Below are 10,365 nucleotides of genomic sequence, written 5' to 3' on the forward strand. Positions count from 1 at the left end.
CTCTTGGGATTGCACCAAAGCTAACAACAAGGTAAGTTTGATTTCACAATATGAAACAAAATAGAAATTTCAGCAAACTTCTAAAATTCAAACTTTGATATCAAATATGTTACTTGAGTTTAAGTATATATGTTAATGAGCTTTGATATTATCAACGTACTTCCTTTAATCAAAGTTTTCGCAATCAACGTACTTCTTTAATCAAGTTTTCCGCAATGCTAATAACTATTTAATTTCTAGTAATTAAGTAAACATCCACACAATTTATATATGCAAAAAATTAAAGAGATTTAGGGAATAAAATGACATCGAGATTTTACGAGGTTCAACTATACCCACCTACGTCCTCGCCTTAGGCACACCACCTAAGGATTTCACTATACCGCTCCCTTAACCGAGCAGAGCAAACCGTTTACATACTCCTTCAATTAGGATAGAGTCCTCCTCTCCAAGCGATATGTTGGAAATGGTGTATTCCCAAAAGGGGGGTGAATTAGAAATTTAAACTTTCTCCTAAGTCAATTCAAATTCCTCAAACAGTATTGCACAAACCTAGGGTCTTTCTTTACAATCATAAACCCAATCAAATATTTAAACAATTAGATGCAAACATTCAAGTGCTGAAATTTAAAGTGCAGAAATTAAAAGTAGGCACAAGAAATGTTATCGGGGTTCGGCCAATATTGCTTACGTCTCTGCCTCATGCTCACAAGTAAGAGGATTCCACTATGACTTGCTTAACGGGTGGAGCAACACCTAATACAACACCTTAACAGGATAGTGCACCTAGTTCTCCTAACCGGGTTTGAACCAATTCGGGACTTTTCATAGGGTAAGTCTCCCTCTTCCGACCACACGTTAGGAATACAGTAGATATGAAATTTTTCGTATAAACAAATATATTTCTTACACTAAGCAGATACGTACCACTGCCCACAATCAATTAATGCACTCACATATGATAGGATATTAAGCTCAAGTGAGATTTCGTTAACCAATGCATTAGCTCTCAACAATATGTGTCAATATGTATGTGAGAGTGAGACATTTGATTTTAAGATAATGTATTTGTAATGTGAATATTCAAAACATCTCTAAAATCCTAAGCAAACATCCCAAAAATATTTTTCAAATATCAAGCATAATTGATATTAGGGTTTAAGCTTGCTAAAAAATGATTTTATCAAAACACAAAACAAGCTTATGAAACTTGCAATAAGGATGCAAGTTCTTAAACCAAAAAAAGTTTTTCCCAATCTAATATTTATAAGTAAAATACAATGGAAAAAAACTTTGAGCTACTGTCCAAAATCGACAATTAACAATTGCAAGTATGGGAGAGTTGTTAGCCTACAAAGAGAATGAATGAACACCCACAAAAATAATCTCTCTCAAAGATATGTATTAAATGAGCATGAGAAAGAAATTTTGCAATATTCTTTGTAAAAAATGGGAGTATGAAAGATTTAGAATAATAAATTTTCAGAAAAAAATTTTGCTAATCTATATGCTAATTGTAGACACCCCATTTTGTCTAGGCCAAATATAACGTAGGGGTTATTATTATTATTATTATTATTATTATTATTATTATTATTGCCACTATTATTATTATTATTATTATTATTATTATAGCAAAAAATACAAAAAAATAAAAAAGAGAAAAAGGCTTTCTTTTTAGGGTTCTCAAGGAAAAAGCCTATAAACACACACACGACTGTTAGAGGGGGGCCTCACCATCTCATCTCTCTCCATCCATCTCCCTTGCCACGCTCAACCTCACATAGCTGCATGCTCTCTTTTCTTCCTTCTCTCATCCTCTCTCGTGCCATCACCAACCTCCACGAAGCCATCTCGCAACTCTGGCAACCGACCATCTACAGCACCATCCACAGCCGCCCAGCTCCAGCCTGATTCATGGCAACACCATCTTCCCCGCTCCTATCTCACGACCATTCACTGCTCACCACAGCTCCCATCACTGCCCGCTCTAGCCATGGCCAGCCCGTGCCTAGCAAACTCCTCGCAAGCCGTCACCATCTCAAGCTCGCCGACCACCGTCACCATCTCCAGTGCTCCGATCACCCATCCTGATTGCCCAGCAGCACACGCACACACAACACCCTCACACACACCGTTGCACGCAGCACTGCCCAGCAGCACCCTCACACACAGCACCCTCACACACAACACCTTCACACATGCACGTACACACAGCATCCTCACACACACCGTTGCACGCAGCACTGCCACAGGCGCCACTCTCACATCCGTACTCTCTTTATTTTTCCTTCCTCTCTTTGGCGCACTGTTAACGTTAAAATTTCTATCCTCAAGGTCTCACATAATTTCTCAATGATTTCATGTGTTTTCTTTACACCCTTTTGATACCTATTGTATTTGATTGTTTGCTTTTGAGTTTCAGGCCAAGGACACGTTATTTTAGATGAAGTATTTATGGGTGCGGTTAAAATTTTGTTTTAATGTTTAGAGGGACAGATTTTTGCTATCTGGACATGTGAGTGCTTGGGTGTGTATTGTATTTTGCTTGTTCCTTTTTGTATTTTATGTTTATTGTAGTTGTATTATTTAAAGTTTTAGAGTTATTGTTGTATTATTTAGGTTGCATTTGTATTATTTAGTATTTTAGTCTCTATTTAGTTTTTTTATATTGTTCTTGTATTATTATCGTTGTGATATTGTACATACTTAGGGTCTTGATTATTTAATGTTAATATTTAATAGGGTTTAATTATTTCCCTTTATTATGGTTTAGGTCTTTATAGGGTTTGAATTATGTCATGTTCACATTTATTAGGATTTTGATCACTTCATAGTATTTTTGTGTACTTGTAGGGTTTAAATTGCTTCCATATAGATTATATATTATGCATAGGGTTTTTGATTGGTTTCCATGTTTAGGATTCAATTACTTACATATAACTTGTGTACTAATTTTAGAGATTCCATATCATTGTATAGTGATCTTAAGGATTTCCATATGATGTATATTAATTTTTAGGTTTCTATATTATTTAATATTGCTAGGTAGAATTCAATTTATTTCCATATTTATTTTTAAGGCTCCCATCTTATGCCATATTGGTTCTCTTGAGATTGTATATATTTCATATTAGATTCATGACTTGAATTATTTCCATAATTTCTTTCTTTTTCTTTACATGTTTATATATTGTATATAATTTCTTGGGTTTAGCTATTTCCATACTAGGGAATATCATTAGGGTTGAATTGATTGTTAATACTTGGGTTTTATTATAGAGATTTTGACTATTATGATATATAATATTTACGTGTTATGATTTATAGTATTAGTATTATATTATTTTCTTTATTAGCTATTTGAAATTTCAATAAAATATAGAAAAATCATATAAAATAGAAAATTAGGAGAAAATTCTAAAAATATTTCTGACTTGACTTTCACTATTTTCTTTTATTGTCTTTTTGTTATTTCAAAATTTAGCAAAATGTGGAAAAATATAAAGAAAAAAATCATAAAAATAGAAAAAAATCAAGAAAAATATTTTGAGACTTGTAAATCATTTTTTTTGACACCACTTGAGTTCCAAAAATCTCCCAAATTAGTATTTTCATACTTAGAAAAATCTTAAAAAATTTCCAAAATTTGGGAGTGTATTTTGTAAAGTATTTTCTCAATTCTCTTCCCTATGATTTTAAAGAAAGAGTATGAACTTTTTAAAGTTACCTATACCCCAGTTTTGAGTGAATATATATATATATATATATATATATATATATTATGTAAATTTTTGTATGATTATTTATTTATTTTCTGCATGTGCATTTCATAAATTCACAAAAGGGAGTAATTTTGAAGACTTATTAAATTTAATTAGTGGGGTAATTCTCGATTAATTAGGTACCGTTCATAAGAATGGGCGCGTAGGGGTTGCTCGTATCTTCCCCTCACGTAATCAAACTCTTGATCTCGGCTTTAGTATCGCAGACCGATTCTAACTTTAATTGGGTAGTAATCAAGTGTTCTAACTACACTAAAAGGTTAGTGGCAACTCCATTTCTATTTTTTCCCGAAAATCAAACTTTTACATTTTTCATTCACCTCATTCCGTCCCGAATGTCATGACAGCTTGGCGACTCCGCTGGGGACCTTAGAGAGTCGAGCCAGTAATTAATTAGGAATTATCCCAAATTCAAATTTAATAAATCTTTTAATTACACTTTATTTTGTGAATATTTTGTTTCCATAATTTTTGAGTAATCGCATTAATTGTGAATATTTTTCCCTAATTTGTGAAAAATCTTGATTAGTTGTGAATATCTTATTTCCATAAATTTTGAATAAACATATTAATTGTTAATATTTGTTTCCATAATTCATGAATAACCTTGATTAATTGTGAATATTTTATTTCCATAATTTGCAAACAACCATAATTAATTGTGAATATTTTGTTTCCATAATTTGTAAATAACTTTAATTAATTGTGAATATTTTGTTTCCATAATTTGTGAATAACCTTAATTTTGTGAATATTGTGCATAAATAATTGTAATTATTTGTTTGCATATGTTTACTAATACTTTGTGAGTGTTGTGGTTAATAATGTACATGTATATGAATATATTTTAAGTATGAATGTTTGTTTCCATAAGCATGTAAATATCTTTGACTAAATTATGCAAGCAAGTGAATATTCATCTTGGTTTAGGTCACTTGATTCACTTTCATCTTCACTTGAGCTTTTACTAAATGCTTTCAAGGCAATGGACTTCTTATGCTTAGGTTCAGGATTTCTTTCTTTTAATATCATTTCATAGGTGAGTAGTGAACCTATAAGTTCATCTAGTGAGGTGGTCTTAAGATTCCTACCTTCCGTAATTGCAATGACCTTTGGTTCCCATATGGAGGGAAGGCCTCTTAGTATTTTCCTAATCATTTCATAGGTAGTCTAGGTCTTTCCTAAGGCACTTAAAGAATTTATTATGTGAGTAAATATAGTATACATACTAGTGATTGTTTCATCTGAATTCATTTTGAACGCTTCATACTCACTGGTTAGCATGTCTATCCTATTATCTCTAACATCTACCATTCCTTTATACGTTACTTCTAACTTGTCCCAAATTTATTTGGCTATTTTGCAGGCCATGACTCTATTGAATTCATTGGCGTCTAAAGAACAGTACAAAGCATTTATGGCACTTGAACTTATTTGAAGCATTTTGTAGTCTATATCAGTCATATCCTTTTTCTCTTTAGGAATTTGTTTTCCATCCACTATTTTAGTAGGAATTAGATCTCCATCCATGACTACTTCCCAAGCTTTCCAATCCATATGTTGAAGATAGATTTGCATTCGTTTTTTCCAAAAAAGTATAGTTATGTCCACAAAAGATTGGTGGATGGGTTGAGGATTAGCCCTCTTCGAAAGGAGTTACTCCTATATTTTCCATTAGATCTGTAAGAACCCAAACCATGATAGGTGGGTTTAATTAATTAAATGAGGGGCAAAAAAGATAAATTAAGAAGGCCTCGTTGACAAATCCAGAGTTTGTCGACGAATTCTTAAGGATACTCGGCGACGAGTTTCAAAGGCTCGTCCACGATGAGAAGCCAAAAGGTATTAGGAAGTGCGACGAAATTCAGGGCTCATCGATGAGGAGAAGCTGAGGGGTTTCGGTAATCCGAAAATCCTAGGCTCGTCAACGAGATCATGGTCTCGTCGACAAGAACGGTTGAGTCAAGGGTTCTATAAATAGATATTTTCATTACTTCTCAGCTATGAAATCTCGTTTTCTCTCTCTATCTCTCTAGAAACTCTTCCTATTCTCCATCTGTCTAGATTTCTTCGCCGTTCATCTCGAGAATCGTTAATTCGAAGTTATCATGAGGATCGTGGAAGGATTCTCTACAAGTTCTATGAATCGAATTTTCGATTCAACCATTTTTGGGCTTTGGCTCAAAATCGAGGTAAGGCTCGATTTTCAATTCTGATCCGAAAGTTTTATAGAGAACAGTGTTGTGAGTATTTTCTGTACTGTACATTATAGGTTTTGGAATTCGGTTCATTGTTTAGGGGCCTTGGAGTTCGGGATTTGCCGTTTGGGGAAAGGTAAGGGGATTCAGTTTATGTCAGTTACTTTTGAAATCGGACTTGGTGGAACTGTGGTCCACGGTTCTATGTGCGTTTTGGTTACTCATTTTGGGGAATCTAACGGGTAAAACTATGAGTTTTTCATGATTACAGTTTTGGGGAAAAGGGGGTATTGGGTTGCATCGTTTGTTTTATTGGAAAACCATATGTATATGATGATTTATACTATGTAATAGGGATGGTCGTGCTTTGACTTTATTTAAACTGTATATGTTTAGAAAACCATGATTTTAGATTACCAAATGGGTGTGATATGTTTGGTTATATAAGCATGCATAATTGTGTTTTTGTAGAATGCAATTGGAGCTGGGTTCTGAGTTGTTCCAGGTACTGAGAGTGTCCGGCTCTATATCCGTGGGCGTATGAAATCATTAGGCCATTTTTGGCAAGAGTGTTCGGTTCTATATCTGAGGACGTGAGCTTTACCGATTGATAACCGAAGAGTGTGGATCCACCAGTTTGTATCGGTACGATGCCATGGAAGTCTGGAACTAGCCATGTACCGAGGACGCCGTGTACTAAGGGTCAGCTACGGGCTGACGCAGGGTATCGCGGGCCGGCTACGGGCTGAAGGGTGTGACGACACCTAGTTTCTTGATCATGTGTGTGTGTGCTTGTATACACTATTGTGAAACTAGTACTGGAACTACATTTAACTGTGTATGTGTTGTGTATCATGATAACACTCGAATGCCACATACCGATATAACTTGTATTCTTCCTTATTGAGAGGTGTCACACCCCAACTGTACGTACATATTTTCAGGTCCTTCAGGTAACCGGAGCTAGCTTCTTGGTGTAGGAGTGTAGTGGTCAGTGCACCGTGGATAGCGTTTAGGTAAGTGTTAGGACTTTTGTGCTCGGGTTGTCTTTTTGGAGTATGGTTGATAACCGGGTTATGTTTTGTGCTATAGAGCTTGGACTCTTGTTGTATAGACTCTGGTATGGTACTGTATGAGTAAGAACCCGAACCATGATATGTGGGTTTAAATAATAAAAAGAAGGGTAAAATTGGAATTTGAACAGGCTTCGTCGACGAAGTCAGATTTCGTCGATGAAGGCTTTGTTCTACTTCATCGATGAAGTTCAGAGACTCGTCGACAAGGAGAAGCCGAACGATTTTGGGTAACTGAGAATCTCAGGCTCGTCAATGAGGTCACCGTCTCGTTGACGAGCTATCTATATGACCTTGTCGACAAGGACACTATTTCGTCGACTAGGGCGGCCGGGTCAAGGGCTATAAAAAGGAATTTCCATTACTTCTCAACTAAGAAATCAAAATATCCTTTCTCTATCTTTCTAGAAACTCACCATACACACACTCTCTCTCTAGATTTCTTTGCTATTCATAGTCTGATTCGACGATCCACGAGGATCGTGGAAGGATTCTCTACAAGTTCTATAGATCGGATTTTCGGTTCCACCACTTTCAAGTTTTGGTGTAAAATCGAGGTAAGACTCGGTTTTCAATTCTGATCTAGTAGTTTTGTAGAGAATAGTGTTGTGAGTACCTTTTGTACTGGGATTTTTAGGTTTTGGAACTCGATTTGCTGTTTAGGAGCCTTGGAGTTCGAAATTTGTTATTTGGGGGAAAGGTAAAGGGAATTTTGTTTATATCGGTTATTTTTGAAATCAGACTTGGTAGAACTGTGGTTCACGGTCCTGTGTGTGTTTTGGTTACTCATTTGGGGGGATCTAATAGGTAAATCTATAGGTTTTTCATGATTATAGTTTTGGAAAAATAGGGTATTGGGTTATTGTTAGCTTTACCGTGATCCCAAGAGGGGGGGTGAATTGGTATTTTTAAATTTTATCTCCTAGGTATTCCTCCTAGCAGCAGTATGTTCACAAGCCTAGGGTCAATCTAGTGCAAATAATGTAAATATACCAGAAATTAAATAAAGCAATTTAAACAACCATACAAGCACCAGAAAGAAGTAAAGAGAGGATGACACGCAGATATGTTATCGAGGTTTGGCCAACTGCCTACGTCCCTGCCTTGGCTAACCAGCACAAGGATTATCACAATACCTTGCTCACTTAAACGGGTGGAGCGGCACCTATACAAACCAGGTCAAATTACCACAGGACTGATCTCAACCTTTACACCAATCCTTACCGGACTGGATTACCGCCCCCTCAGGCCACGCCTGGAATCTCTCAGATATACAATCACAAGGTACAATATAAGGGTGCTTTCACGTAAATAAGATTTGTACCACAAGTGCGCACAAACACAAACACCACAGATGATTTAATAATGTAAGCTCTGTGTGGTCTAAAAATGTCAACTCTCAACAATGTTTTCTATCAGTGTAGCAAGTACGTGAGAGTGTCAATAACAAAAATCTGTGTACTTCAAAATATTCAGTCAAGCGTGTTCACACAGAGTATCAAACAAGCCCCAACATTATCAATCAATAGAATGTGTCAATCATACGAATGTGTATATGCTTGGATTGCAAAATAGATAATCTTTGTTTTTGGCAAATGATATATATATACTTGTACAAATAATACCACAAAGATTAGTGTAACAAGCACAAATATCTTTTCACAAATTGTTCAATAAATTCCACAAGATATTTGAGTAAGCTTGAAATATGTTCTTGCAAATCAAAACAAATACAAACTTCCAAATATATTGCAATGATAATGCAACACTCAGAAGTTTACCACAAGTCTTCTTAGAGTAGGCTTATTAGCAAAGCCTCCTAAGAAAACTTAGGTTATGCTCTCGAGAGAAAAATCGATTCAAACACTCTAAACAGTGAGAGCAAACCTCTAAGCAATAGTACTCAATACACTTACAAATGATTTAGATAGATGAAGAAGGCAAGCTTGAGTAGGTTTCAAAAGGAGTATGAGTAATGAGAAGCAAAAATAAGTATTTTGGCTTGAGAGAGATTTTCTTAATCTTTTTGCTAATCAGTGCTTAATCCACCAAATGAAGGAGTATATATAGACATACTGAAAATTTTGACCGTTGGGGACCTATTAGGGATTGTTAGAAAAGATTAATGACATTTAAAATAATTTAACCCTGTTTAAAAAATTATTAACCGTGGTAAAAATAGGACCAACCTGAGAGGTCTGGTTGACCAGAAATGGTTCGGTCGACCAGGGCTCAAGTAGCTCGGTCGAACAGGGCTATTTTGAATTGAGTGATCGGTCGACCGAGGAAGGGCGATTTTCCAAAATTCTGAGGTTCGGTCGACCGAGCCCTTTTGAACTGTGTGTTTCGGTCAACCAGACCATTGGGAATTCTCCTGAGACCATTCGGTCGACCAGGTAGTTGGAGTATAAATTTGGTCGGTCGACCGGGAGTTCAAATGTTGACTCCGAGGGGGCTCGGTTGACCGGAGTCAAATGAACTATGAGGGCTCGATCGACCAGGCCTTGGTCAAACTGTTGACCCAGGGCCGGTTCGATCGACCAGGACCTTTTGAACTACAAGTCTCGGTCGACCAAAGGTGCACCAAGTGTGCATTTCGGTCCCGTATTGAGCCAAACAATTCCTATTCAAGTGCCTAACAAGTATATGTGAATGTGTGTGTGTCCTAAGGTCACTTGGGGTCCTGTCTCATTCATGGTTCGATTTGAGCTTACAAAGTAAATCATACATGTGATGTGTGTGCTTATTACAAACCGAAGAACCCTAATTACTATTACAGAAAAATTTCACTGAAAATTATTACAATTAAGAGTATGAAATTGTCTTCAAGCTTTGAGCTTTCACGTGCCACTGAAGATATGCTAATGTGAACCTACACATGAACTAGATATTTATTAAATACAATTGTATTTGTCATTATCAAAACCAGGGTGTGACCTATAAGGTCAACAGGGTTGCATCCCTAGTTTTGTTGAAAACCGAATGTATATAGTGATTTATGCTGTGTTATAGAGATGGCCGTGCCTTGACTTGTTTAAACTGTATGTGTTTGGAAAACCATGATTTTAGATTACCAAATGGGTGTGGTTTGTTTGGTTATGTGAGCATGCATGTGTTGTATTTTGGTTGAAATGCGAGTAGGAACGGGGTTTCGAATTTGTTCCAGGTATTGAGAGTGTCCGACTCTATATCCAAGGGCATATGAAATCGCGAGCCATGTTTGGAAAGAGTGTTCGGCTCTATATCTTAGGGTGTGAGCCTTACCGGCTGATCACCGAAGGGTGTGGATCCACCAGTTTGTGCCGGTAT

This window comes from Malania oleifera, chromosome 4, assembly GCF_029873635.1.
Source record: "Malania oleifera isolate guangnan ecotype guangnan chromosome 4, ASM2987363v1, whole genome shotgun sequence".
NCBI lineage: Eukaryota > Viridiplantae > Streptophyta > Magnoliopsida > Santalales > Ximeniaceae > Malania > Malania oleifera.